The sequence below is a fragment of the Girardinichthys multiradiatus genome, chromosome 18 (assembly GCF_021462225.1).
Source record: "Girardinichthys multiradiatus isolate DD_20200921_A chromosome 18, DD_fGirMul_XY1, whole genome shotgun sequence".
Classification (NCBI taxonomy): domain Eukaryota; kingdom Metazoa; phylum Chordata; class Actinopteri; order Cyprinodontiformes; family Goodeidae; genus Girardinichthys; species Girardinichthys multiradiatus.
Genome location: NC_061810.1, coordinates 43,346,401 through 43,373,604, shown reverse-complemented (window position 1 = coordinate 43,373,604; position 27,204 = coordinate 43,346,401). Strand labels below are relative to the sequence as shown.

At 38.2% G+C, this 27,204-nt stretch overlaps 1 protein-coding gene and 1 long non-coding RNA gene across 4 annotated transcripts in view; one reads left to right on the top strand and one right to left on the bottom strand.

Moving 5' to 3' along the window:
* The first annotated feature begins 1,142 nt into the window (after positions 1-1,142).
* The window catches only part of cntn5 (contactin 5), a 223,615-nt gene continuing 197,553 nt past the window's right edge, over positions 1,143-27,204 (top strand). The window contains exons 1-2 of one of the 3 annotated variants that reach the window (XM_047392397.1): positions 1,143-1,218; positions 2,327-2,680. The gene's annotated coding sequence lies outside the window, so the exon portion shown is untranslated. Of the gene's footprint in view, positions 1,219-1,782; positions 2,039-2,190; positions 2,681-27,204 lie in introns of those variants that run through there. The other 2 variants (XM_047392396.1, XM_047392398.1) reach the window with 2 other exon arrangements.
* LOC124884465 lies at positions 26,165-26,548 on the bottom strand. Its single transcript, XR_007042442.1, has 3 exons — positions 26,458-26,548; positions 26,310-26,373; positions 26,165-26,198 (listed from the first exon to the last, which is right to left on the bottom strand). It is a non-coding gene; the product is annotated as an uncharacterized LOC124884465 (long non-coding RNA).

The window sequence follows — 27,204 nt, the reverse complement described above, 5'->3', positions numbered from 1 at the left end:
AATCAACCATGCTTTGCAATATATATATATATATATATATATATATATATATATATATACATTTGGATACATTTGATATCCAACAAATCTTATTTGTATGCTTAATTTAACTTTTATACATTTGATTTCTTATAAACTGCATTAATTGATAAGTGGGAAAAGTAGTCATCTTTATTTATGAAAGTTGCGGCTTTGATTCAAGCTTCCTTCCTCCCAAAAGTCAGTGTACCCTTGGGCAAGGCACTAATGGCCAAGTTCCCTATCGATCTGTGTTAGTGTATGAATGTGAGCTTGAATGGTTCACACAGTTTCTTTTGTTCACAAAGATGGTCTCAAATTTTATGCACCACAAAATAAGGATTAACAAGAGCCTACAAAATGTACTCACATCTGAAATTATAATGGGGACGGAACAAGGTTGAAAAACAAGCTTTTGCATTGTTTTAATCACATTGAGAGCCCAATGTTGAAAACACTCTTTCCTACTATATATGGATATTGACATCATGGGGTTAGTTAGTATATGCTAGCCCAAATCTAGGCGTTCATGTTGTTTCAATATGAGAAATAGACCTATTTTTCCAATTTCCAATTTCTGCTTAATCATTTTTGACCAAAAACAAGAATCAGCTATATTGCATTTTAAAACAAAAACAAAACAAATAACAACTTGTTGAATAGTTTGCTTTTCATTATTTGTTTCTGATGTGAAAACCTATTACCATACTTGAACAGGTCCCTGATCTACCCTGTTGTGGTAATTAGGAAGTGAATAATTTTAATAGTTATGTTGATGTTTTGTTTAGGAAATTGGATTTACCTGTGAGAAACAAGCAATGAAAAACAAACTAAACAAAAAAAGCAACAAAAAAAAACAAGGCATTATTTGATTTGATTTTGGCTTTAAAATTTAAATCATTTCATTAAAAAACAAGCCATTATAGTCGTGAAAAACAGCTTCGCAAATAATCTTCATTCATTTGCATTTTATTTTTAGAATTAAAATAAAAAACAGAAAATTACCTGCAAACAAAAACTAAAAAACTAAAACAAAAACAAAAACAAGATTTGGCCTGCTATTACAGTAATTGACCTCCAGAGGCTCTCTTTGTGAGCGCTCTTTGTTCTTCCCTGTTGCAGGTCTGTCTCACCTGAGCAGGTTACAGCTGGGCCTTGATCAGCATCTTGTTTGTGGATCTGTGTTCTTTTGGACAAACGGTAAGACTGTGTTAGCTGAGATCAAAGTGATCAAAGTAATCTTCCTTTACTCCTGCTATACACCACCAGGGAGCTCACTTATTGTGTTTTATTGTCTTATGGGTAACTTTGTCTTTTATTTCTAGTTAGTTAGAAATGGGTGTTTTCTTTATTGCTTTGTGTTTGGATACAGTGTTTGTTTACTCTTGTTTTTTGTTTTCGTGTTTTCCCTTACTTTATTGTAAATAAGCACATAAACGCAACTGACAGTTGTTCAATAACTTTTTATTAGGTTTTTGACACCCTGTGCCATAAGCTACTTTAAGTTTCAAGGGTTGGAACACCATGTTTGCACATTCAGACACCTCATATGCACTATCAATCCTTCACCCCGTGACATCACAGTGTGCATGTTGTTCGGGTGAGTTTTTTAGGGTGTCACAATGCAAACTTGCTTAACCGTCAGATATGTTTATTTTATGTGTTCCTGTTTATTTATGATTTTTGTTTCATTTTTCCTCGAGATGTTTTTATTTTGATGATGAAAAGATAACTGAACCAAAATCAAACGTCCGTTTATCAATTTTTGACAACTGAAAAAAAAAACTATTGTATTTTAATTAACTGTTTTATATTTTAAAACAAAATACATTGTTTTGGTTTTTAATTATTGATTTATGAGAACATCCAATTAACCATTCAAGGACTTGGATTATTGGACAGTGTCCAAATGTATTAATTAATTTTTTTGTAGAAAGCTCCCATCAGTCGAACTATTGCCTGACATATTCATTTAAACCTGCTATTTGATACAAGGGACAGACTGCGACCATGCAACATGGTGAGTGAATATTTTTTAAGAAGTGCATCACTTTCATCCCGTAGAGACAATCTCTTTACGTATAAATAATTCCCGAGTTTAAACGTTTTTAATACAGCCTCGTTTAATATCAAAGTTGGTAAACTTTACAATTTTTTTTTATTTTCATGAAGCGTCTATCTTCCGAATCCACACCGTCCGGAAACATCTTCACACCAGAATATCTGAATGGGAGCAGTGCCGAAGCAAAGCCACTCCTTACAACTAACTGAGGGGCCACCTTTTTTCTTTTTTTTCTCCTCTCCTCAGCAGCACCAGTGAGCTGGTATGCTGCGCTGCAGAGAGATCCTCAACTGGCTGCAGCGGCGAGGCAGACTGTGAGGACACCAAAACAAACCTCCGTCTGACACTACGCTCCGTCAAGCCAAACTGCTCCCTGAAGCGGAGGAAAGAAGGGCTCAGAAATAGAAATTAACCGCCTGGTTGCTTCTTTTACTCGAAGAGATGTGCTGCTTGGGCTGGCTAACCAGATAGAGGAGGACCCGGACTTCTGTGGATATCGGTATTACCGCAACCACTCCGCCTTTTAGGGTCGGGAGAGATCATCTGTCATCTTTTAATAGAAAGGAAAACGCCCACTAAAGGAAGACTTTTTGCATATTTGTGAGTACACTGCTTTAATTTGCTTCTATTTATTTTTGTTTTAGTTTTTTCTTGAAATTTTTCTGTGGTGAACTCAGGTTGCTCAAAACAGACAAGTTTTGCTGACGATGATCTCGAAAATACTCACATATGAGGAGCGTTTCACCCTCTCTTTCAGGCTGAAATCACACTGTGATCCATTGTGGCAATAATGAATTAACTGAGTGTCTGCCCGCATGCTGTTTCAGTAACTTCCCTCTTTTCAGCAAGATTGAAGGAAGAAACAAGCATGTGGGCGAGGGAGCTGCTGAGTGTGACAAGATGCACACACTGCAACGTGTCGAAATTAAACATCTCTGCTATTCATCAGGCTTCCAGGGACTTCAAATCGTTTTTTTTATCCAGTTTTGAACTCCAGTCAAAGGTGTCCTACTCTATAAAACCCCTTAACATCCCAGGGATAGAAGGGGGGGCTTTGAAATGTACTTTGAACAAAAGTGTGTTTGAGGTCCAGCTGCTTTTGAAAACAGCTCAAAGGGATTTATGAAAATATTTTGGGATAGCAAAGAAAGCTTTGCTCTGCTGTATGAAGGCAGATCCAGGTCCTTCTGGCATCTTTTGGTAAGCTGAGCAGGCGGCTTTTAACACACCACTTGCCACACAAGTGGACCCCTAGGAATCATCTAATCAGAGATATGCAAATTGTACAAATTCCAATTTTTTGGCTTTGTTGTTGCTGGGTATTTGGTGTAATGCTATCATCTTGATGGTGCTGGTGACTGCTGGATTCTGCACTGTGGCTTAGGGGCTCACATTTTCCCTTTTGATTTTACTGATTTGGATTTTTAGGGGCATTATTAAGCCATTACTTGATAACAATATTATTCTTTTTATTTTTTTAGCATTGTGTGATTTTTCTTTGCAATGACAGCAATTATTAAAGTGATGGTTGTCAGAATTAAGTTTGCATGAGGAATATAGAGCCTTTAACAGATCTGTCTGTTGTCAGCAAATCCCTCTGCTGCCGTGGGCACTCTTCATTTATAATGTGGGTCCACTCAGAGGCATTAGGACAGAGTATTGGACTATTTTAAGCCATGCCTCTAAATTTAAGTAACTAAGGATGTTACATGGCTTAATATCAAAATTATTATCCTTTGGGCAATTTACTTTGCTCATGGTCTGCATTTTCCGAAACCCCATAATTAGAATTTATGTCACTTTCTCAAAGTGATATTTTGAAGCCCTACTGATAGAAATGTTATTTATTCAAATTTTATCAGAAAAAAAAAACCGCAACATGATAAAAACAAATGTGCTGTTTTACAATCTGATATAGGAAATTTCAAGAGTAAGTAGAATATCAATGCAATTTCGTGGGCGAAGGAAATGTTTTTTGTTAATCTAATAATTGCTAGGATCAATTCAATTCAATTCAGTTTTATTTATATAGCGCCAATTCACAACACATGTTGTCTCAAGGCACTTCACAACAGTCAGGTTCATACATTCCAATTAATCCTAACAATTGAACAGTGCAGTCGGAGTTAGCTTTTTATTCAAATTGGATAAAACGTTTTTCTATCTAAGGAAACCCAACAGATTGCATCCAGTCAATGACTTGCAGCATTCACTCTTCCTGGATGAGCATGTAGAGACAGTGGACAGTCACTGGCATTGACTTTGCAGCATTCCCTCCTCCCGTGTTTCGTGTCAACAGTTGGCAGGTTGCATTAGTCTATAATGTCTGCATGGTTTTTGTGTGAATGTTTGATTCAAAAAGAGAAAAGATGCCTTCGCAGTGCTTTTTTGTCTTTTATTTTTAGTGTATGGAACTTGGTATATTTATCTCACCCTCTGATGTATTGTAAGTAGAACAGACCTGTTCTACGTTGAGTTCTGCTTTTCTTTTGAAGAAATCTTTGCCGGTTAAGTGAAGCCATATGATTTCTTGTGTTCTTGCAAACATTCATCTCTTTAGAGTAGCAAACACTCAATGATGTATACCTTATTTTTAAATTATTGAGACATAATCAAAATGTAGCCTAAAGTATGCAATAATAACTCTACGTCCGACCTGTGCATTGACTGGGATGAGATGCTTATGCTGTTAATGACCTTGGGTAAAGTGTCATTGTTTGCTTTTCCAGTATTAAAACAGCAAAGCAATGTTTTTTTCCTAATGCGGCTAAAAACGTAGATATTGATTTTCACAGTTATGACAATGTTATCCAGAACATTTAGTTGTTACTTTGACACTGATACATATACTTCGAGGAATAGTTCTGGATTATTAAAGTGAGGCTCCTTTTGAATGGCTTTAAAGTTAATATCTTACCTCTGTGTGTTTTAGTATAGGTCCAAAGGGGATGGTCCCATAGGCCGACCACTGAAAGCGCTGAAACAGATCTTAAAACAACTCCACTCTCAACAACATCATAGTGGTTTATGCAAATGCTACTATTTTATGAACATTTATACCTTCCCTTCCTCATTTTTGCATTTGGCAGTTATTTACATAGAAGATAGAATGTTTCTTATTCAGGAAATTTAGGTAAAGTAACAAGGTGACATTAAAGCAAAGTAGTTCAAAAAGCAAATATACTGTAGCGGTTTAATTAAATGTTTTCTGTGTTATTTTCTCAGCATGTGTTTCTCACAGGAAGGCTGTTGGTAGCACATCACCCCCTACCTCCATTTCACCTTCTAAATAGTAATCAGCTTTTAAATACATTTTGGAGAGTGCAAACCTGAAGATCATTCAAGGGGTTCACAGATGGCATTCTCACAATTATTATAATGTTTTTGAGACTTGAGTTTCTTTAAGATGGTAGAAGTTTGCTTTAACTGCAGCCCCTCTCTGATTATCTGAAGGCTTCAGCTTCCAATATCAACTATTCTGGCTTTCGACTCACTTAAGATGTCAATAGAGTTATCTTAGGCAACTATGAATTTCTTATTGTCATCAATTCATATATTTCACTCATTTGCCATGAAAAAAGAAGCAGAACAATCCTATAATAAAACATAAACCTAAAGTGATCAAAAAGGTGTTGGCTGAAGCATCGCTTATTTCAGCTACCCTTTATCCTTATTTTTTTTTTTGCCAGATCCTATATGCTAGTTATTTATAGAACCGATAAATAAATGTGCTTGTCAGTTTGTAATTTGCAGTGTCACCGTGTAATAAAGTCATTTGAGTATTGATATAATAAAAAAAACATCAGCATTTTGAATTTATATCAAACCTTCTTAGAAATGAAGATTTCTTTTTCTGTAGAGATTTCAGTATCTGTAGATTAACGTGTTCCGAGTTCAAAGGAATTCCACACACTAATTCCAGCAACTAAAACCAAACCTTCTTAAACTGAGCTCTATTGTTGGCTTTTATAAATATACAACATCCCCAAAATTATACCTATTTTGTATCAACTTTTGTTTAGAGGTATTTTGTTTTTGACCTTAAATATTATTTAAGCAAAATGAAAATATACTAATCCTGAAATTGTGTATGGAAGACAGAATACATGCCTAATTTAAAATTAGTTTTTAACTCTGCAAAGTATTTTAAGGAGCCTGCAGTTAGCTTGAATGTTGATTATAGCTTTCCAACTGTAGATCTAAAGTAGCATAACCCATGTAAGAGTGACAGCTGGTGCCAGTTGCAATAAAAAAGGTGACTATCCTTTTTTTATGTAAGCGAAAGTTCTACCAAACAGCCAAATTTACCACCCTTTTGTCAGCCAGTCGATTGCCAGTGTGCAGCAGCAGGTTGGGGAGGGCCATCCTTCCAATACTCCATGCTACATACAGCCAAAGATAACTCTGGCCACTGTGCCGCTTTCGCTCTGACTTTCTCTTATTTAACAGATGTCAACTCCTAGGAGCAGTATGATGGAAAATTTGAGTGGTTCTGAAACTGTAACGTTTCAGAATCTTGGTCCCGATAACCAACCCAAGCCCAGTTAGTTGATAATCTGTGAAAAATCCATGCACTTTCTCTGTCAATAGTGATTCTTTCGTTATTTTCTTGTAATGTTACACATCAAAGCTTAATGATTGAAGTATAACTTTATTGCAAGCTTGTAATTTAAATGGCTAAATGCTTTCCATACTATTAATACATACAGCTGAATTAATTACCTTTCCTAAGGTATTCTGAGCATAGCTTCTCTAACCCAGACATATAAAATGTAAGTCACCAGTTGCATAAATGCACAGATTCACCTGCGTATCATGGGATTCGCTGGAGGATAGGCACAGCTGCACCAATTTCACTCAGCATGTATTTGCGTTTACCTCTGTCCTTATTGGATGTTAATCAGTTATTTGCTTGGGGAGGATGGTCTAAAAATCTTCATATATCCACTAGGGGACAGGTGTGAGATGAAATGCAGATTATCTGCTCACCCTAATTTAAATGAAATAAATCTCAAATTTACAGCTGCCTCATCCTCTTAAATGAATTTTTTATTGACATGAGCCCATAGACAGCCATTTATAGTATGGCTAATTGAAAATGACATCTCTAATAGAGGAAAGCCTTTGGGACCGGATAGAAAAAGACTCACAAATGTAATAGTTCCCAAGGGAGTTCTATGTTACTGAAAAATATCCAAGAGCTATAATAAAAAATAAAAGAAATCGTCAAAAATGTCTCACCGACATCTTTGTACTCAACTGGTCCCCAAAGATTGTTAAAAGGAGGCAAATTGATATTGCACCATGCAGCTCTTCAGCACCCAGTCACTTGTCTTCTATAGTGAAATAAATCATAAAAGGAAATGTCTGGGCACCATGGAATATGTAAATAACATGCTAGGGTGTAATTCTGCTCTAAAAAACACAACAGTGACTAAGAATGTTTGCCATCGGAATCATTCCCTGGTAAAATGCGAGATGACATGCATTTGTTAGATTAAAGAAATTCCTTATAAGCAGCATTTTTAATCTTGACAGAACCAAGACCCTTTTATCAGCAGCATTCCCATCAAGCACTTTGTCTGTGAGGAAGGGAGGTCTACTGGTCCAGCAGAGCCTGGAAGACAAACGTTCCTCATGACCCATCTGACAGCTTAATTTATATAATTGCCTTGAAACATCTGCCTAAGAAAGACAGACTTTCCGCACCCCCCCCCCCCCCCCTTTGCTTGTCACTGTTATGAATGGCTTGATTTGATGTCCAATGATTCAATCGGCCAAGCTGACGTCCCACCGCTATGTCACACTAAAAGCATGTACAAACAGTATAAAAAGCCTTTAATTGGACACCAGCTTTTGTATCCTTCTTATACTGAACATGTTCAGCGAGGTGTCTTCATTCAGCAATGTTTCAAGGATCTGATCTGAGTCTTGTCAGATTGTTGGGGAGCTAATCCTTGCACCATGCCGAATATGTGCATCTGTAAGGCAGAAATGCAATTAGCACGAGTGGCATGACAGAATCAGTGTCTGTGCTTTCGCTCCTCAGTTTGCACATTTTCAGAATCGGCTCTAAATTGCCTAAATAATTTGGTGTGGTGAGCTAACATGTGCCACCGCCTTGGGTTGGATAATTATGCAGCCCCTCTAACTGTTTGCCTTTGTGTGCTGTCCTCATTGTGTTAACTTTGAACAAGTCATCTGTAGCTAGCCGCAGGCTTCCCCTGGGTTGCTGTTTAAATGGATGGTTTGAAAGTGTAAAAACGCTAGCTGAATGCATGAAATGAAGTACAGAGGTTTGCGCAGCAATTCAGCAATAAAAAAAACAAAAAAACAAATTGAATAAAACCATAATTTATAGCAAAAGCATTTATAATTCGGTTTTACATTTTGTCACCTTAGAATCACAATGCATTTTTTTGGAATTTTATGCAACAGACCACACAGAGTTTCACTATGTTGTTAAGTGGAAGCAAAATGTTTTTTACAAATAAAAATCTTAAAAGTGTGGCTTGCTTATCTGTTCAGCTTCCTTTATTAAATCCTGAGTAACTAGTTGCCTCCAAAAGTCATCTAATTAGTTCTGATTCCATCTATCTGTACTGTAATCTAAGTACAAATCCAGTTGGCTAAAGTTTAAAAGCAGGTTTAGGTTATACAGAACTATCCCAAGCTATAAACATGTCATGGATCACTTTTCAATACATCATCCAAAAATGGAAATAGTACTACTGCAAACTTTCGTTATAAGATAAGCTCATGTCCTCTGCTCAGATGGGACAATCTGTTGACAGGAGAAAGTCATTGTTTAAAGAAAGCCTTGTGATTTTATGTTTGCAGTTTTCCACAAGCAATAGGGAACACAGCTGTGGTGCATGATACTAATATTGAACTTTCTCACCTACATGCTGAACGCTTCATGAGGTGGAAAACTAACACCTTGGACATACCATCCTACGGATGAAATATGGTGGTGGCGGCAATATGCTGTGGAGATAATTTCCTTCAAGGGACAAGACTGGTCAGAGTTAATGAGAAAATGAATGGAGCTAAACAGAGGGGAAACTATGAGACTGGGTTGGAGTTTCTGAAAACAGTATGACAGCAACCCTAAACATACAGCCAGAGCTACACAGCTCCCAGCATCCCCCACATATGCTCTCTATTAGCCTAATTGGGTTTAAGCTATTTTGCAAAGAAATGTAGGCAAAAATTTCCATCTCTACATGTTAAAAGCTGGTAGATAAACATCCCAAAATACTTGCAACTGTAATGGCACAAAAATATAATTCTACAACAATTCGGGGGTTCTGAATACAACTCCATGTCACACTTTTTAGATTAATTTTTTAATAATATTTTTATTCCACTTTCCAGTACTTTTATGTTGATCTATGACTTAAATCCAAATAAATCCTGTTCTCGAGCTGAAATATGATGGAGTTGATTGTATGTGTGTGTGAAAAAAGTTCTAGCAGAGATGTGGAGAGACCTGGTTGATGGTGGGAGATTGCCTTAGGATGGAGTGTTTTTTCAGAAGGAAGCTTCTGATTTTACGTGACAGTAAAGAGGCCTTATCTACCCTGGCCATGATGAAGTAGAAGACTCTTTGATTTGTTATCTCTCAAAAGTAACAATCTCATGCTTGAGACAGATTAGTGAGATGAAGGTGTAAAATCACGCTATGCCGTTTTAAAATAGTCAAATAAAAGGTCTAAAGGCTATATCTGCATCATGCTGATAATACAAAGTGAAAGATGGGCAGAATTTTGTGACATATAGTTGACCTTCATATTCAAAACATTCAGAAAGTAGGATTCATCTTACAGTTTCATGCCAACTCTTGGTGTAGTAAAACATTTTGGGGAAGATATTTATGATGATGGCATAACTAGACAGAGACCAGGATGACATGAGATTTATGCTGAATAGCTGAATAGGAATTAGTAGTGTCTTCTTGTCTCTTGAATTTAAACACCTGCACTTGCATCTTGGTCCCATGTTATATATGTAATATTTATTTTATATCTCCTCAGACGTGCATGTTGTTTAGGTTAAAATTCAACCAAAGTTGTTGCATTGAATTTACATTAGCATAAATTTGCATCTACTTTTGTGGTATTCAAATGTTTCAAACTTCTAAAGGACAAAGAGAGCAAGCATCATCAATGTTGGCAGAAATGAATAAATTCTTATTATGTCAAATCAGATTTTTATATTTTTCATCTTTGACCTTACAAAGAAACCTTGCTTGTTAATTCAATGTGGCATTGTGGCTTGTAGTTACTAGAGTATACCTAAAAAAAAAAAAATATGTCAAAGTTTCTGAAACTCTGACAGATGAAAGTAGCTCAACTATTTGCATGTGTGTCTAACACACATTGCAGTCGTGCATTGCAGCTAAGCTATGCATGGGGCAGTATACGATTCTCATGCCATGAGGATCTTGAGTAAAAATACCAGTTTTTGATGGTATTTGCAAAGTTTAAAACATTACATAATTTAATAGATTTCTGAACAAAGCAATTTGATCAAAGCAACAACAGAGAAATGGTTATTTGTACTGTTACTAAAATAGCATTGATTTCCCCATTTATGTTAATGTAGTATATATTCTAATTTTAAAAAGGAATCATTGGCTTAACAAAACATACACTGAAACCACTAAAGTTCCAGATGTGCTAATTGAACCTATTATTACACCTTGTTATCATACTGCCATTTGGGCAGTTTATTTTTGAGACAAGTATAACAAATAAATCTCAGCTTGTTTTAATTCGTCAGACAATCAGCTGCCTGGGATTCCATGCGTAGCATGTCAAGGAGTTTTAAAATAGTATTACTTTAACAGTGAAGGGTGGCACCCCTAACTGGAAATATTTCCAAACGATTGAATTTGTCTTGTGAGAGAAAGATTTAGGGGCCTACTTTCAGCCAGCCAACTAGCAGGGTGCAGCAACAGATCGGGGGAGGGGTACTGTTTTATGTTTCAGACAGATAAACTCTGGTCTCTCCGGAACTTTCTATGGCATCTCATTAAAAGGACTTTAAAGGTATGGCCGAACTTGTCAGCCGTTGTTAAAATCATAGTGTAAATTGATACTGGTAACCGGTTCATGTCTAAGCTCATCACATTCATGAAGCTGTAGTTATGGCACTAGGCCTCAGGCATTTAAGTTTAGTCTTTCAATGCAAATATTTTTAATAGAGTAGCTTCAGTTTTATGAGTTTCTAATAAAAATTTTACCTTAATTCATTTTACTTACAGAAAGCTAACAATTCCAGAAATATAAGAGATCTTGTTTATTGGGTACTTTATAAAATGTTTAATTTTACCATTGAGGCTGGCTAACCTACTTGTTCAGTTTACCACTGTTATTTCCCAAACCATGGTTGTTAAGCAATCCTTCAGTCAGCTCTGGTTCTTGGCTTCTGGACTGAACCGTTGCATTTAAACTTTACAACGACTCCTCTGCCACAGCACTATGGACCCCTAATTGTGCACTATGCTTTTATAGACTTCACATGCTGTAAAGTTGCTAATGTACAGTCTCCCACTTCCTCTTTTTGCTGCTGCCTAGCAACCAGTGTCATTTTCTTGTTCCATTATGCAGCATTATTTTCTGCATGTTTCTTTAATTGTAAAATTTGGATCAGGTCTAGCTGATGTTTACTAGAGATCATCCAAAAGGAAGTTAACTTTAATAGTTGGTAAATATTTAGCAAAATATTGTTAATTATGTGGTATATTTTAATGTTTTAAACCAAACCACTGCTCTGCTAAATCCCACTATTAAGTGGATGTGTCAAATAAAGTTGGAAATTCAAATATTTTTAATTTCTGACACTGTCACGGATATTACCGGGTTAATCTTCTGTGGGCTTTTTCTGGCTCTCAACTACTTTTGATGTTAACCCCATCCTCCACAAGGTCAACCCAGTTAATGCATTTACAACAGGACTCATTCCAAGATGCAAACATTTTATTGCCCTAAACATAACATTCAAGTCAATTCTGTTTAGTAGTTCTAAGATGTTTACTTCTGTCAAGGACCTTCTATTGTCCATGTCCATAAGTCAATTGCAACCCTTTCATATTATATGTGCCTTTTGAGGATAGAGCACTGATGCTGTTAAAAAGAAAGGCAGTGTTTTAGGGTCACCTTTTGCTAAGGATATCAAGCCATGCATCCTGATCCTCCTGATGATTTCCTACCTTCCACTCTCACACCTGCTTTGCCCTGGGAGATGAAATGTGTATGAAGAAATCTATAAAAGACAACCCAGAGGGTTGCTGTGCTGAGCTTTGTTTGTGTAGTCCTTCTTTATTCGCTGTTGCGTGACAAACCTTATATATATTTGGCATACGGGATGCAGCGCAATATGTTAGAAGTTTTTATGCCATGGAGAGATGAAAAATAGCCACATTAGTTGAAAATGACTGGGGTGTTGTAATTTAAATGTTAATTGATATATATTTGACACAGTTAAGTGACCATCTTTGTTGTGTGATCTGAAATTAGTGGCACAATGCATTCATTAATAAATATATAACCCAATACCAACAGATTGTAGCGGACAGTATCGATGATACATTGCACAGGAAATAAAAGCCAAAAGCTGTTCTTTGAAGCTTTCATTCAGCGCTTATATTGCGTGGTGAATGCTCATGTGTGGAGGTTTACTCTGTTTCATGATGTCAGCTGTCAGCTTGCTGTGGGTTGCATTATGGCTCCTATTATGATCCAGAAATAGCTAAATAAAAGAGGTATGTACAACAACAAATAATGTAAAAAGATTTTTTTAGTGCAGAAAAAAATCTATTTTTTTGCAGCACTAATGGTCTTTATTTTTGTTATTTTTCTAAAATAAGCAGACAGGAAGGAGACAGGTGGAGAGAGGGGGAGATTTGCAGCACAGGTCTGAGGGGTCGGAACTCGAACCTGGGACAGGGGTCGAGGACTGATGCCTCTGAACATGGGTTGTGTGGTACGCTGCGTGCTGTGCCCAAGGCGTATCATTTTAAGTCAAAGTTTAGCTTTCATTATAAGTTTTGGCATAATTATTAGCCTCTAATAAAAGTGTAAAATAAATACTGTATGAGTAACTGAGAAAAGGCTGTTCAAATGTCTCATTTCCCAGCAGCCTAGTTGATCAATAGATGTGATATTTATGGGTCATTAATTAGTAGCAGTGACAGCAAGGGTTGACAGAGCAAAATAATTTGCAAATGAATAAATTAAGCACGAACGCGCAGGCTAATGAAATTAGAGAAACTGACGGAGCCACAGTTTGTTTTGAAAAAGTTCCAAATAATCACTTAACAATACAGCTGTAAAATTATTTCGCTGAATTCTCATCTGACCAGTTGATTAGCGCTTTCAAATTGCCCAGCAACTGGAGGTTTGTAATTAATCAGCTACGTAAAACATCTGCTGCCCGAGAACCAGGCGTTCAGTAGTCTGAGCACATATACATGCATCTAGGTAATTTAATTAGTCCAGCTTCAAAGGGAGAGCATTTATGGAATGTCTTGAAACGGTTTAGAGGATTTTCTTTTCTTGGCTTATTCTGCTAACTGCAAGCTGTCCATCATTCATTAGCCATCTCAAATAACATCCATCTTTTTGCTTGAGTGTATGTTAAATATTTATTTATTAGTTCCTTTTTTAATTAAAGGGGAACAGAAACGTATGATCAAGAAGTAGACACAATCATAATATAAGAGCTTTACCTTGATACCATCAATTCCTGTTCTACACTTGCATATAAAACTGTTGTGGTTGGGAGACATTATACACATTCTGTTTTCAATTGGTGTAAAGATTATTTATATCCTCTCTGAGTAATGGTAAAGAAATGTGATATTCCTGCAGGCCTATGTTCTTTTCTGCGGTTATGCTTTATTTTACTGATATTCACTGCAAGATCACAACGAAACATAAAATGACTATATAGAATGTAGATTATAGTAAGTATGCTTATAGTTCCAAAGCACAGAAAAATGATATATTTTACCTTTTTATTCAGCAAGGAGCGGCTCTACTCTGAGTCCCTCCCGGATGATTGAGCTTCTCACCCTATCTCTAAGGGAGAGCCCAGACACCCTGCAGAGGAAACTCATTTTGGCCGCTTGTATCTGTGATCTCGTTCTTTTGGTCATGACTCAAAGCTCATGACCATAGATGAGGACAGGAACGTAGATCGACCGGTAAATCGAGAACTTCATTTTCTGACTCAGCTCTCTCTTCACCATGACAGACCGGTACAGCGCCTGCATCGTTGCTGAGACAGAACCAATCCGTCTGTCGATCTCCTGCTCCATTTTTCCCTTATTCGTGAACAAGACCCCAAGATACTTGTACTCCTCCACTTGAGGCAGGACCTCCCCCCTGACCCGGAGAAGGCACTCTACCCTTTTCCGGCTCAAGACTGTTGTGGAATTTTCTTATCAAAGTGGAGAGCAGTTGACTCACAAGAAGAGACAAAATCCGGACTTTGTCTTAATAAGTTTTATTCAAAGGCATTCAGCGTTTGAATGACTCTGTCACCAAGCAAGTCAGTTGAACAGAGCCCCGATCAACATTTACACACAGTATTTATACCAGAACAAGACAATGTTATCTCAACTGCAAAGAGTCCATGTTCATGACCCCAACCCTTCGTCAGTTCAACAGTGACAAGGTTATCTAGGAACAGACCTAACTGCCCTTCCTGACATTGTCCTAAAGATGGGTCTGAACCATCAAACTTCTGATAATGGCTTTTACAGCTTCTTCCTCTAACACAGATGTTCTGAGGAGTAAAAAAGGTTATACACTGTGAAATGCTTACTGCAAGAATTTCCATTACAAGACCATGGCCTCGGACTTAGAGGCTCTGATTCTCATCCCGGCTGCTTCACACTTGGCTGCGATCTGCTCCATTGAGAGCTGTAGATCACGAGCTGATGAAGCCAGTAGGACCACATCATTCGCAAAAACCAGAGACGCCATCCTATGGCAACAGATCCCCTCAACACCTTGGGTGCGCCTAGAAATTCTGACCATAAAAGTTATGAACAGAATCGGTGACAAAGGGCAACCTTGGCGGAGTCCGACCCTCACCGGAAATGAGTCCGACTTACTGCCGGCAATGCATACCAAGCTCTGACACCTGTCGTACAGGGACCTAACAGCCCGTACCAAAGGGCCTGGTACCCCATACTCCCAGAGTACCCCCCACAGGATTCCTCAAGGGACACGGTCAAACGCCTTCTCCAATTCCACAAAGCACATGTAGACTGGTTTGGCGAACCCTCCAGGACCCTGCTGAGGGTGTAAAGCTGGTACAGTGTTCCATGGCCAGGACAAAAACCACACTGCTCTTCCTGAATCCGAGGTTTGATATCCAATGGACCCTCCTCTCCAGAACCCCCAAATAGACCTTACCAGGGAGGCTTAAGAGTGTGACTCCCCTATAGTTGGAACACACTTTACAGCCCCCCTTTTTGAATAGGGGGACCACAACCCCGGTCTGCCAATCCAGTGGAACTGACCCCGATGTCCACGCGATGCTGCAGAGTGGCGTTAACCAACACAACGCTACAACATCCAGAGCCTTAAGGTACTCTGGGCGAATCCCATCCACCCCTGGGTCCCTACTACTGAGGAGCTTTTAATCACCTCGGTGACCACAGCCTCAGAGATTGGAGAGCCTGCTCCAAGGTCCCCAGGCTCCGCTTCCTTAGTGGAAGATCTGCCGGTGGGATTGAAGTCTTCGAAGTACTCCACCCACTGACCCACAACGACCCAAGTTGAGGTCAGCAGCACACCCTCTCCACTGTAAATGGAAAAGGTGAAACACTTAACACCCAACACTTAACCTCATGAACTGCGGTGAGGAACGTTGTCCAAGGCGGATAAGTTTGAAGAAACGTTCACAGTCTTTAAACGGTTAGCTACAGCTATGCTCCTTAGCTGTGGGGAGTGGCGGCTGTTCTGTCAGCCGGTCTGTGAACAAATGGTTAGCTTCTAGCTAACCTCCATAGCTGTGGATGAAAGACCGTTCTGTCCGCAAAACCACACTGCACATTACCGTCACCACGGTGATGGGGTCTCTGCTGACTTCCTTCCAGACTGGGAGACCACTCCGCTCAGCTTTGTAGAGACCGCGTCTCTGTAGGGAACTTCTCTGGGACAGTTTGCTACTGCAGGCCTCAGAGAGAAAGTAAGTAATTCTTACACCTTAATTTCCGCGTTCTTGAATGAAAATACCGGATACACAGACAGTATTTCATTCGTACTTAACTTTGCATATGATCGATGATCGTATGACATCCTTGGATCCAGTTGAAGAGTTTATGTCTGTTTGCCAGCAAAGAGACATCAGCACGCTCGTCTCCCCAGTTAAATGCAATTTATTTTGAATGTTCCAGAAAGTTTGTACTGGAGTTTTAATGTTGAAATCCATGGCTGGGTCCCTACACTGCCAAGGTCTCTGCCTTTGGCTGGCACCCATGCCACATTGCACCCAACCCTTTGGCCCCTACACAGGTGGTGAGCCCATCGGAAGGGGGACCCATGTTTCCACTTTGGGCTGTGCCCGGCCAGGTACCATGAATGAAAGCCCAGCCACCAGGCGCTCGCCAGCGTGCCCCACCTCCAGGCCTGGCTCCGGAGTGGGGCCCCGGTGACCTGTGTCCGGGTGAGGGAACACTGTTTCCATGTATTGTAATCATCATAAGGGGTCTGTGGGCTGCGCTTTGTCTGATCCCTCACCTAGGACCTGTTTGCCTTGGGTGACCTTACCAGGGGCGTAAAGCCCCGGACAACATAGCTGCTAGGATCACTGGGACACTCAAACCCCTCCACCAGGGTAAGGTGGCAGCCCAGGGTGGGGTATATCTATACCCCTCCTTGCAAAATCATCTGTCCCTAAACATTGTGTCACGTTTTACCCACAAACTTCAATGAGTGTTATTATGATTTTATGGCAGTATTGTGAAGTGAAAGTAAAGTGATACATGGGTTTTATTTTTTATATAAAATCTAAACAGTTAAGCATCCATCTAAGCAAAACGTGATGTGCACAGATTCTCTCCATCCCATATGACACAGCTTAAGCTACTTTTTTATAAAAGTACCCATCTCTAGGTCTGCAACGCTGATAGAGACATACCTGAAAAGACTTGCTGCTGCAGTTGCAGTAAAAGGTGTTTTTACAAAGTATTTACTAGGAATTTCCCATCACACTTTTCAGGTTTGTATTTGTAAAAAACCCATGTATCTTTTTCTTTCCATTTCATAAATATGAGTTACTTTTGTGTTGGTGTATCGCATAAAATTCCAGTTAAATTCATTGAGCTTTGTGTTTGTAATGTGACGAAATTAGGGCTGTTCATTGATTAATAAAAATTAACTAATTAATTGCAAATCTCTTATAAAATTAGTAGCTATTAATCGTGATTAATCACATTTCAAGACAGCTTATAAAAGAGATAATTTAAGTCATTAATTAAGTCATCAATTCAACAAAAGGGACTTTTATTGTTTTTCTTTACTTTGACACACTTTAACAAGGCTGTGAAATAAAACCAAACTTGGTTTTGCATAAAGATGCACAGCCTAATAACTAAAGTACATTACCACACATTCCTTTTGTGATTGAAAAACAAATCACTTTGAAAATCAGTATGAATTAGTGTGAACTGCACTTTAGAAGCTTACAGAACATTTCAGCTTTAGTTTTCAAACAAAATCTACTCCTTTACATTGAGCCAACTACTAAGGCACACCAGTCTCTCAACATTACTAGAAGAGAGAGCAGCTCTCTTTTTCTGAATGATATGGCCTGAGGGGGAGAACAGTCTCTCACAGGGTACCGTGGTGGCAGGTGTTGAAAGATATTTGTGGGCAATAATTGCTAGTCTAGGATATGAATCCTGTCTTTTTGACCACCACTGCACAGGGCAGTCATCCATGCCAGTTTTTGATTCTGATTTGAAGCGGTCCAGTGTAGTTTGAATGAACTCTGCCTTATTGTCTGTGTCTGAATCGGATGATGCAAGCAAGAAGGTGGACATCTTCTTCTTCTTCAGAGGTGCTTCTCCTGTTGTTTCAGCACCCTGGATCTGGACATCTCTATCCTCTCTGAGCAGGCTGTTTAAAGAACTCCACACTTTGCTTCTCTCAGATTTAGGCAGGCATTTTAAATCCTTAAATCTGGTATCAAGTGCAGTAGCAATCTTGAGTCAGATGAGGTTGGAGTTCTCTTTTCGTTGAGCGAGGTCTTCACAAAGGGCCTTTTTAAATCGCACTATGTTGACAGTATCATCATCTGAAGGCTCCATGACTCTGAAGAGGTGACAGAAGGCAGGCAAAACCACAGAACATGAGATGTAGTGTTGCCCACCCAGGGTTTTAGTGACATACCTGTGAAAACACATAAATTAATAACACTCTTAATTTATTTTAAGCATGTCACTGAAAAGTGTTATTTGTGTCTCCTACAATATACAAAAAACATACTAATTGTCAAATATTAACACTGCTTAATTAACCCACTGAATTAACTCATGAATCTAATATAATACACTGAAACAGAAATAAAAACATACCTGCATGGTTCAAGTAGCTCCTCCAACTTCAGCTTGCAAGCTCAGCTTCTGTAAGCATGGGAATTTTGCTGTTCTGTTGTGACAGGGCTGTTTCTATTGGCGATTTATTTTGTTCGATCCTTATGATCATGTGTATAGTTGAGTTAAATCTAGTGGGCACGTCTTGAATTAGGGATTCTTCTTTTTGTTTATGTGCAACTTGCTGTTGATTCAACTCTCTACCATTAGATGGGCTGTGCTAATTGTTGCGTTAATTTATTTGATCAAGTCAAAGTAAAAACAATAACACAAATAGTTAACGCGCTAATTTTAACAGCCCTAGACGAAATATAAAAAGGTTTAAGGAGCAGGAATACTTTAGCAAAGTAGTGTATGCCATCAACATTTTTAAGCACTTGTCAACTACAACATGGTTGTTCTTTGGTTTGAAAACACTCCCCTGTAAGAAAATAAATGTATAAAGCACCCTGCAGCCAAATCATTTGGAGATGTTATTCTCAAATACGTCAATTAATGAGTTTAATTTTTAATCCGTATTGATCATTTAGCACTGTTATCATATCACATTTGCACTAAATATTATTTTGTATCTCTCAAGATTACATTTTCTGGATTAGTGTTTATAGATTAAACAAATTACCCCAAATTGAAATTCTTAATTTAATTACCAATAATAACTACCAAGCAGCATCTACATTACAGAGGCATTTTATCACCTGAGACGGCAGACAGTGGGGATTCCTGTGAAATAAACTGGTGATTAATTAGATAGTTGCATCAATGCGACAACATGCCACAGGACAGTACAACCTTTCACCAGGGATGTGCTTTCAGCATAGTGGATTTTGCACTTCACTTCCCAGCTGTGAATGTTCTGATAACACTTTAAAGATAACCACCATTGTTGCTGTTGCAAACACACCCTCTTTCTATGAAAGCAGTTTTCCAAATGCACCTTTAATGGCATCTTCAATTCTACACACCACAATATTGTTACCATAGCAACTTATGCACCATGATATCGACAGGGGAATCAGGTCCCAATTTTGCTATGTTAGCTGTGACCTATAGTTCATATACTAGCTCTATTAGTTGGTTTCCTCTTTCCAGCCCACCACTATGTGTGCATTTCCATGCCTTTCTTTGGCCCAGTGTGTCTGCATCTCTGTACAGTTCTTTCAAGCACCAGCTGAACACGGCAGATGTTCGTCCCGGTTCTGCAGATGGTTTCTACCTGTTAAAAGGGGCTTTTTTCTATCCCTATGTGAGCCACTGCCCCGTATCTTCTCAGGATGGGGAACTCTATTGAAGTAAGGTGCAATCTGATAATTTTCCAATAACCAACACTTTTTCACTGTTTGTGTATTAGATGTTTCCCTCTTTTCTGTTTTCCACATTGAGCGTCTATTGTCTTAAGACATTTAGTTAGTAGTTTATTGCTTGGGGCCATCCTTCTGATGTACTCCTGGATATATGTTTTTTTTTTCTGGATAGAGGCTCTGATGTGTACCTGTTCATGTCCTCCCTCTTTTATTCTTTATATTCTGTAGTCTGTCTGCTATATATAGGATCTTTCTGAAGTTCTCAACAAAATTGCAGAAGTATAAATTTTCTTTCTCGTTATTTTTACAGATCAATGTTGAGGTTAAGCTTTATTAGTTTCTAAATGTAAGTATATGGTTCTCATTTCTTGTCTTTTGAAAGATTGTTTAGACACTCTGGTGTCTAAAACACAACTGGTCACAGATAATGTTGATTTGGATTGTTCTCTATGCCATGATTTGTTTATTGTTCATACATTTTTCAAAGTAATCTATAATCCTGTCAGGTGTGTATGCAGTACTATGACTAACAGTATCCAACATATTTTTGTTTTAGTCTTCATACTGTGAACAATCAGCAACTGACTTTTATATTTTAAATCAAAAGTAAAAAAAAACAAATTACAAGGTTGAAATTTTACAGTCTTTAGTTTTGTGATTATGAATATGAATATATAACTTAATATTAAAACTTTAATATTTTATTAAATTTTATTAACATTTCAAAACCAATCACATCTACAGGTCCTTCTCAAAATATTAGCATATTGTGATAAAGTTCATTATTTTCCATAATGTCATGATGAAAATTTAACATTCACATATTTTAGATTCATTGCACACTAACTGAAATATTTCAGGTCTTTTATTGTCTTAATACGGATGATTTTGGCATACAGCTCATGAAAACCCAAAATTCCTATCTCACAAAATTAGCATATTTCATCCGACCAATAAAAGAAAAATGTTTTTAATACAAAAAACGTCAACCTTCAAATAATCATGTATAGTTATGCACTCAATACTTGGTCGGGAATCCTTTTGCAGAAAGGACTGCTTCAATGCGGCGTGGCATGGAGGCAATCAGCCTGTGGCACTGCTGAGGTCTTATGGAGGCCCAGGATGCTTCGATAGCGGCCTTTAGCTCATCCAGAGTGTTGGGTCTTGAGTCTCTCAACGTTCTCTTCACAATATCCCACAGATTCTCTATGGGGTTCAGGTCAGGAGAGTTGGCAGGCCAATTGAGCACAGTGATACCATGGTCAGTAAACCATTTACCAGTGGTTTTGGCACTGTGAGCAGGTGCCAGGTCGTGCTGAAAAATGAAATCTTCATCTCCATATAGCTTTTCAGCAGATGGAAGCATGAAGTGCTCCAGAATCTCCTGATAGCTAGCTGCATTGACCCTGCCCTTGATAAAACATAGTGGACCAACACCAGCAGCTGACACGGCACCCCAGACCATCACTGACTGTGGGTACTTGACACTGGATTTCTGGCATTTCCTTCTCCCCAGTCTTCCTCCAGACTCTGGCACCTTGATTTCCGAATGACATGCAGAATTTGCTTTCATCCGAAAAAAGTACTTTGGACCACTGAGCAACAGTCCAGTGCTTCTTCTCTGTAGCCCAGGTCAGGCGCTTCTGCCGCTGTTTCTGGTTCAAAAGTGGCTTGACCTGGGGAATGCGGCACCTGTAGCTCATTTCCTGCACACGCCTGTGCACGGTGGCTCTGGATGTTTCTACTCCAGACTCAGTCCACTGCTTCCGCAGGTCCCCCAAGGTCTGGAATCGGCCTTTCTCCACAATCTTCCTCAGGGTCCGGTCACCTCTTCTCGTTGTGCAGCGTTTTCTGCCACACTTTTTCCTTCCCACAGACTTCCCACCGAGGTGCCTTGATACAGCACTCTGGGGGAACAGCCTATTCCTTCAGAAATTTCTTTCTGTGTCTTACCCTCTTGCTTGAGGGTGTCAATAGTGGCCTTCTGGACACCAGTCAGGTCGGCAGTCTTACCCATGATTGGGGTTTTGAGTGATGAACCAGGCTGGGAGTTTTAAAGGCCTCCGGAATCTTTTGCAGGTGTTTAGAGTTAACTCGTTGATTCAGATGATTAGGTTCATAGCTCGTTTAGAGACCCTTTTAATGATATGCTAATTTTGTGAGATAGGAATTTTGGGTTTTCATGAGCTGTATGCCAAAATCATCCGTATTAAGACAATAAAAGACCTGAAATATTTCAGTTAGTGTGCAATGAATCTAAAATATATGAACGTTAAATTTTCATCATGACATTATGGAAAATAATGAACTTTATCACAATATGCTAATATTTTGAGAAGGACCTGTATATAGAATATCGATGATGTATTACAGATAATTCCAGTTCCCACGGTCCCTGAATGCAACAGCTGGGAATGTGTTGTTCAGCCGCTGTGTTGAGCTGTCAGTCATGATTCCACAACCCCATGATCTGAGGCCCCGCCCCCCTCGCCAAAACAGGGCCAGAAGTTTGAAGCCAAAAAAAAAACTGCAAGTTCGAAAAAAAAACTTGGATCTGAAAAGTAGTTTTGAACTTTTTTTTTTCCCAGTTTCACATCTGTTTTTTTTTTTTCAGTTGCAAAACTTTTTTCCAGTTTTCAAGTTTTTTGGGGGGAGGTTCAAAATAATTTTTCAGGTTCAAATGTTTTTCTTTTGAACAAACTTTTATTTTTCAGGTTCTAATTTTTTTTCTTTTGAACAAACTTTTATTTTTCAGGTTTAAATGTTTTTCTTTTTGGACAAACTTTTATTTTTCAGTTTCAATTTTTTTTTCGTTTGAACAAACTTTATTGCCCCAATTTAGCCCCATAAATATAGTGACAACATCTAAGTTGGCAGCAACGAGTTTGCTCTCACTTTAAGTAGCAACTTGATTGAACTGCAGACATGTTTACATTTAGTAGAAATTAGTTTTCATTTCAGCTTATTCAAACAGTGGGGTTTTCTTTCTTTAGTAACAGCTTCCACGCCAAACAACGTTGTTGTTAGTGAGACTTGTTGGTGAATTGTGCATGATGAAAACAAATTGAAAAGTTATCTGATTCCAGTCTTGAGTCACTTTCTCAATGCATGTCCAATCATGTACATGTAATTGTTGCTGAAAATCTTTGCTACACTTGCTGCTGACCAACTGGTTTATCATTCTTGTATAGCGATTTAGACCGGATATGTTTCTTTCAAAATCATCTCAAATAAACATGATCTTTTTGTTTGATTTGTTGAATGTATCTGACATCTCTTTATAATTTCCATTATATCCACTCCTTTGAAATTACCTTCCCTGGATTGATCCATGGTGCCAGTGTTAAATTTGTAGCTAAAATTCTTAAAATTTTATTTGACATTGTAGTAGTTGCTGTAAAGGCTTTGACTGTTAAAATGCACTATATTCTGTTAAAAGGTTCATCAATGTAGCAGCGGTAGCCACTATTGATGTTGCTGAAGAAGTTAATTTCTGGGTCAATGTCCTGTTCCATGTCTTTGTGTTCAGGGTATTGAATGGATTAAAGCTCTAGATTCTCATCCTCAGCAGTTTTTTGTAGTAGCAGTGTGTTGCCTCCGCTTGTAGACGTGTTGTGTTTTCTGTTACCTTTTGTTGTTGTGTTGTTTTTGTGTCTTTTTGTTTCTCCAGCTCCTTTTAGCAGTTTGCAGTAGTTCTTTTATCTCAGACATTTCCTTTACCAGAAAGTTGCATAACTTTTGAAGTTGGCCTGCATCATCAGTATTTAGATTTTTCTTCCGTCCTATCAATTATTTGCTCAATTTACTCTGTGATTCAGAACAGATTAATTATTTTGTGACAAACAGCATCAAAGTTTTCAACGTTTAGTCAAGTGATCTGTTATTGTTAGAGATCTAATATACCTTTAGTAACCAGACTCCCAAGTTTTGGATAAATATTCAATAATGTAACATTTTAACTCCATTCATGTCTATTTCTTTTTTTTTACTGGTTGAGGTTCTTCGGACAATCCTGTGTCCCAGCTTACTTTGATGTCTGACAGGATGATTTGGTTTTTATTTTAAGCACTATACCAGATGTAAAAAAAACACTGTAAAGGTTCCTTCATAGAGGAAGTGGTTTTGAATCCAACTAAAAACAATTAAGAAAGTACAAGATTGTTCTTATTTATACTTCTCAGCATATGTCCTTAACGTTTTCAGACTTTTTTAAAACTCAAATAGAGCATTAAAGTAGTGAACAGATCATTGGTGCGTCATTGAGCACAACAGCACTTCCACTAGCTGAACCATCGGCCCACCAACCAGCCCACCCGGAAGTCCAGTATGTCAGTCTGCCCCTGATTATAATTATTGGTAGTAGTAATTTTCAGACTTACACAATGAACATAGCATTCAGAAAGTTGCCCTTATGAATGAAGACAATTCAGCAAGTTGCTTTTCGAAGTTTTGAAGTTCAGTGCACAGACTTTATGCTGTATGCTCTTGTGAAGGTTTGAAGGAAGTTGTGTCTCTGTTCATTCCCTGTGTTGATGCTATAAAATTCTATTTAATTTATTTATATAGCGCCAGTTCACAACATATGCCATATCAAGCCACTTTACAAAGTCAATTCAATGGAATCATACAGATTTCAAGTCAGATACATTCTAATTGATCCTGATTATCAAACAGTGCAGACAAATTCAGTTTATTATTCAAATTGGTTAAAATGTTTTCTAAGAAAACCCAGCAGATTGCATCAAGTCAGTGACTTGTAGCATTCACTCCTCCTGGATGAGTTTCTTTTTCAGCAGGTCACCAACATCACACCCGTCAGTGCGGCGCAGTGACAGGTGTGCGGTGGGTATCAGCTGGTGGTCATATAAAGCAGTTTAGTTTTGCACGGGTGTGTTAGCGGATGTCCAATTTGAGTCCAACTGGAGTATGTGCGGATATCCGCTGGGTCATTTACACTCGTTGTGGAGATAATACAAACTATGAAACAATTACAATCACGTTGTGATAAAGAACAAATAAACCATATAAAAGAGAGACACTTAAATACAGTGAATAAAGGATCTTGCTGTCCAGATATCACTGTAAAAGACCCCTCCCTGACAAAATGTGGCAGAGCTGGGCTCTTCTAGAAGAAGTTAAGAGGAAGGCACAGAGCACTAGGAAGTCTCTGACTCTTGGCCCAGATGTGGACCAGTTTTAAAAGGAGATGCTTCCTCTCCAGGGAGAAAGGTTTGATTTTATGTTGAGAAAGTTTGACCTTGTCATCGTTTTCTTAATGGTTTTGACCCACATGCAGAGAGACACCTAGGAGGTAGGAGAAACGTTTTTTTTACAGAGATGAATTGTGGGACCGGAAACACCAAACTGTACGGGAGAGATGAAGGGGTTTGTTACTCAGAGGAACGGATGGAGAAACAACAGTAGAATGACTTTAGATTTGCTTACTGGAAATGGAGTTGAGTTTGGTCGAGGGAGAATGATGTGGAGCCTGGGAGAATGGTTAATGCCGCTTGCTGAGTCTACGATTCAGTCCAAGGAGGTGGTGAGTTCTCAGGAGAAAGTTCGGTCAGTGACTTGACAAAATCTGCTTTATTTCCTTATAAAACTTTTGAACCAATTTGATTAATAAACTGAATTCCTCTGCACTGTTTGACAATTAGGATCAATTGGAATGTATGTACTTGACTTGAAATCTGTATTTGAGTTGACTTAGTAATATGCCCTGAGATGACATGTGTTGTGAATTGGTGCTACAGAAGTAAACTGAATTGAATTGAATCATCATCTAAGGCACTTTGAATTGTTTTGTTGCTAAGATGTGCTTTACAAATTACTTTATAAAATTGCCTTGCCTTGCCTGCATTGCCTTGCCTTGCCTTATCATTAGCCCAACAATTCGCATATTGAACATAAAGGTAATGGGACTTTGTTACGTCCACCAGGCTTGCATGGTGGGGTAAGATAAAGGGAGCCCACACAAGGATCTTTGCTTTAACCAAAAAAAAAGTTTATCAAAGTAAAATAAATAAAGAAAACATTAAAAGGAAAACATTAAAGGAAAAGCCATATTACAGGTTAACCTAAAACTCCAATCAATAATCAAAGTAAGCAAATCTAACTCAACCTAAACACAAGTGGCAAACCAAACAAATGAATACCTCAGGAGGGAGAGTGGCATCAGCAGCATGTGTGGCAGTGCCTTGTAAAAAAAAGAAATCTGTTCACATCAGTCTGCTAATGTGAACTTTTAGTCTTGTCAAAATCTTTAAAGACTATGAAAGTCATGTGGTGTGTCCCTAGCTTTGCTTACTGTAGCATGACTTGCTAGGCAGGTAATAGCTGCAGGAGGTGGAGGACTCATATAGTTTCCTACTCTGTGGAGTAAGAACAAAAACATACTTAAAAAACCTTTCTTGTGCAATTCTAAAGCCAAAAAGACAGCAACATTTAAAACATACATGTCTTTGGTGTTTTAAATATCCCTGCATTACATTCAGTGCCTTCTGCTTGAAGATGTGGAGAGGAATCCAAGACGTTACCTATGATGCACTTAAAAAAAGAGATTTTTCTTTTAGAACGATAACTGACAATGGTTTTAATGGTAACTTCATTTTAAAATAGCAACAACGACTTAACATACTAAATTAGTAATCATTGAAATTAGTAACTTTTTATTCATACAACATAAGTATAAAGCTAAAGGAAAATGTGGAATTTAACTTTATGCATCTGAGCAAGACCGTAGAACTGCAAATAACAGAATCTGGCCCATAGATGACTCACTACATATTTACTAATAAATAAAATAAATTTGCTGTTTTGGTTTACTGTTTTTGTTGCACTCCACGATATGATGCAATGATTTCAGATTTTGATGAAATTCAGAAAGAAAACTTCACATTCTGACTTTGATGTTCTCACTAAACTCAGTTAAATGTTAAGCTTTCATTGAGGCATTTTCAGTATGATATACTTTTATTGATAAACCAAAAACAACCCTTTGCCCTCTGTGGTCAGTAACTGGCTTCATGAATAATTGGTCTTTACTAGTGATTAGGGTTTGCAATATTCTTCATTTAACATTTAGAGAGGAGGGAAAATATGTCCATAAAAGAGCAGATATTGGTGATGAAGTCTCATGCCAGGAGAGCATAATTAGTTCTACAGCACTAATCAGTGGGTGAGTGTAGACAGGCATTAAAGAT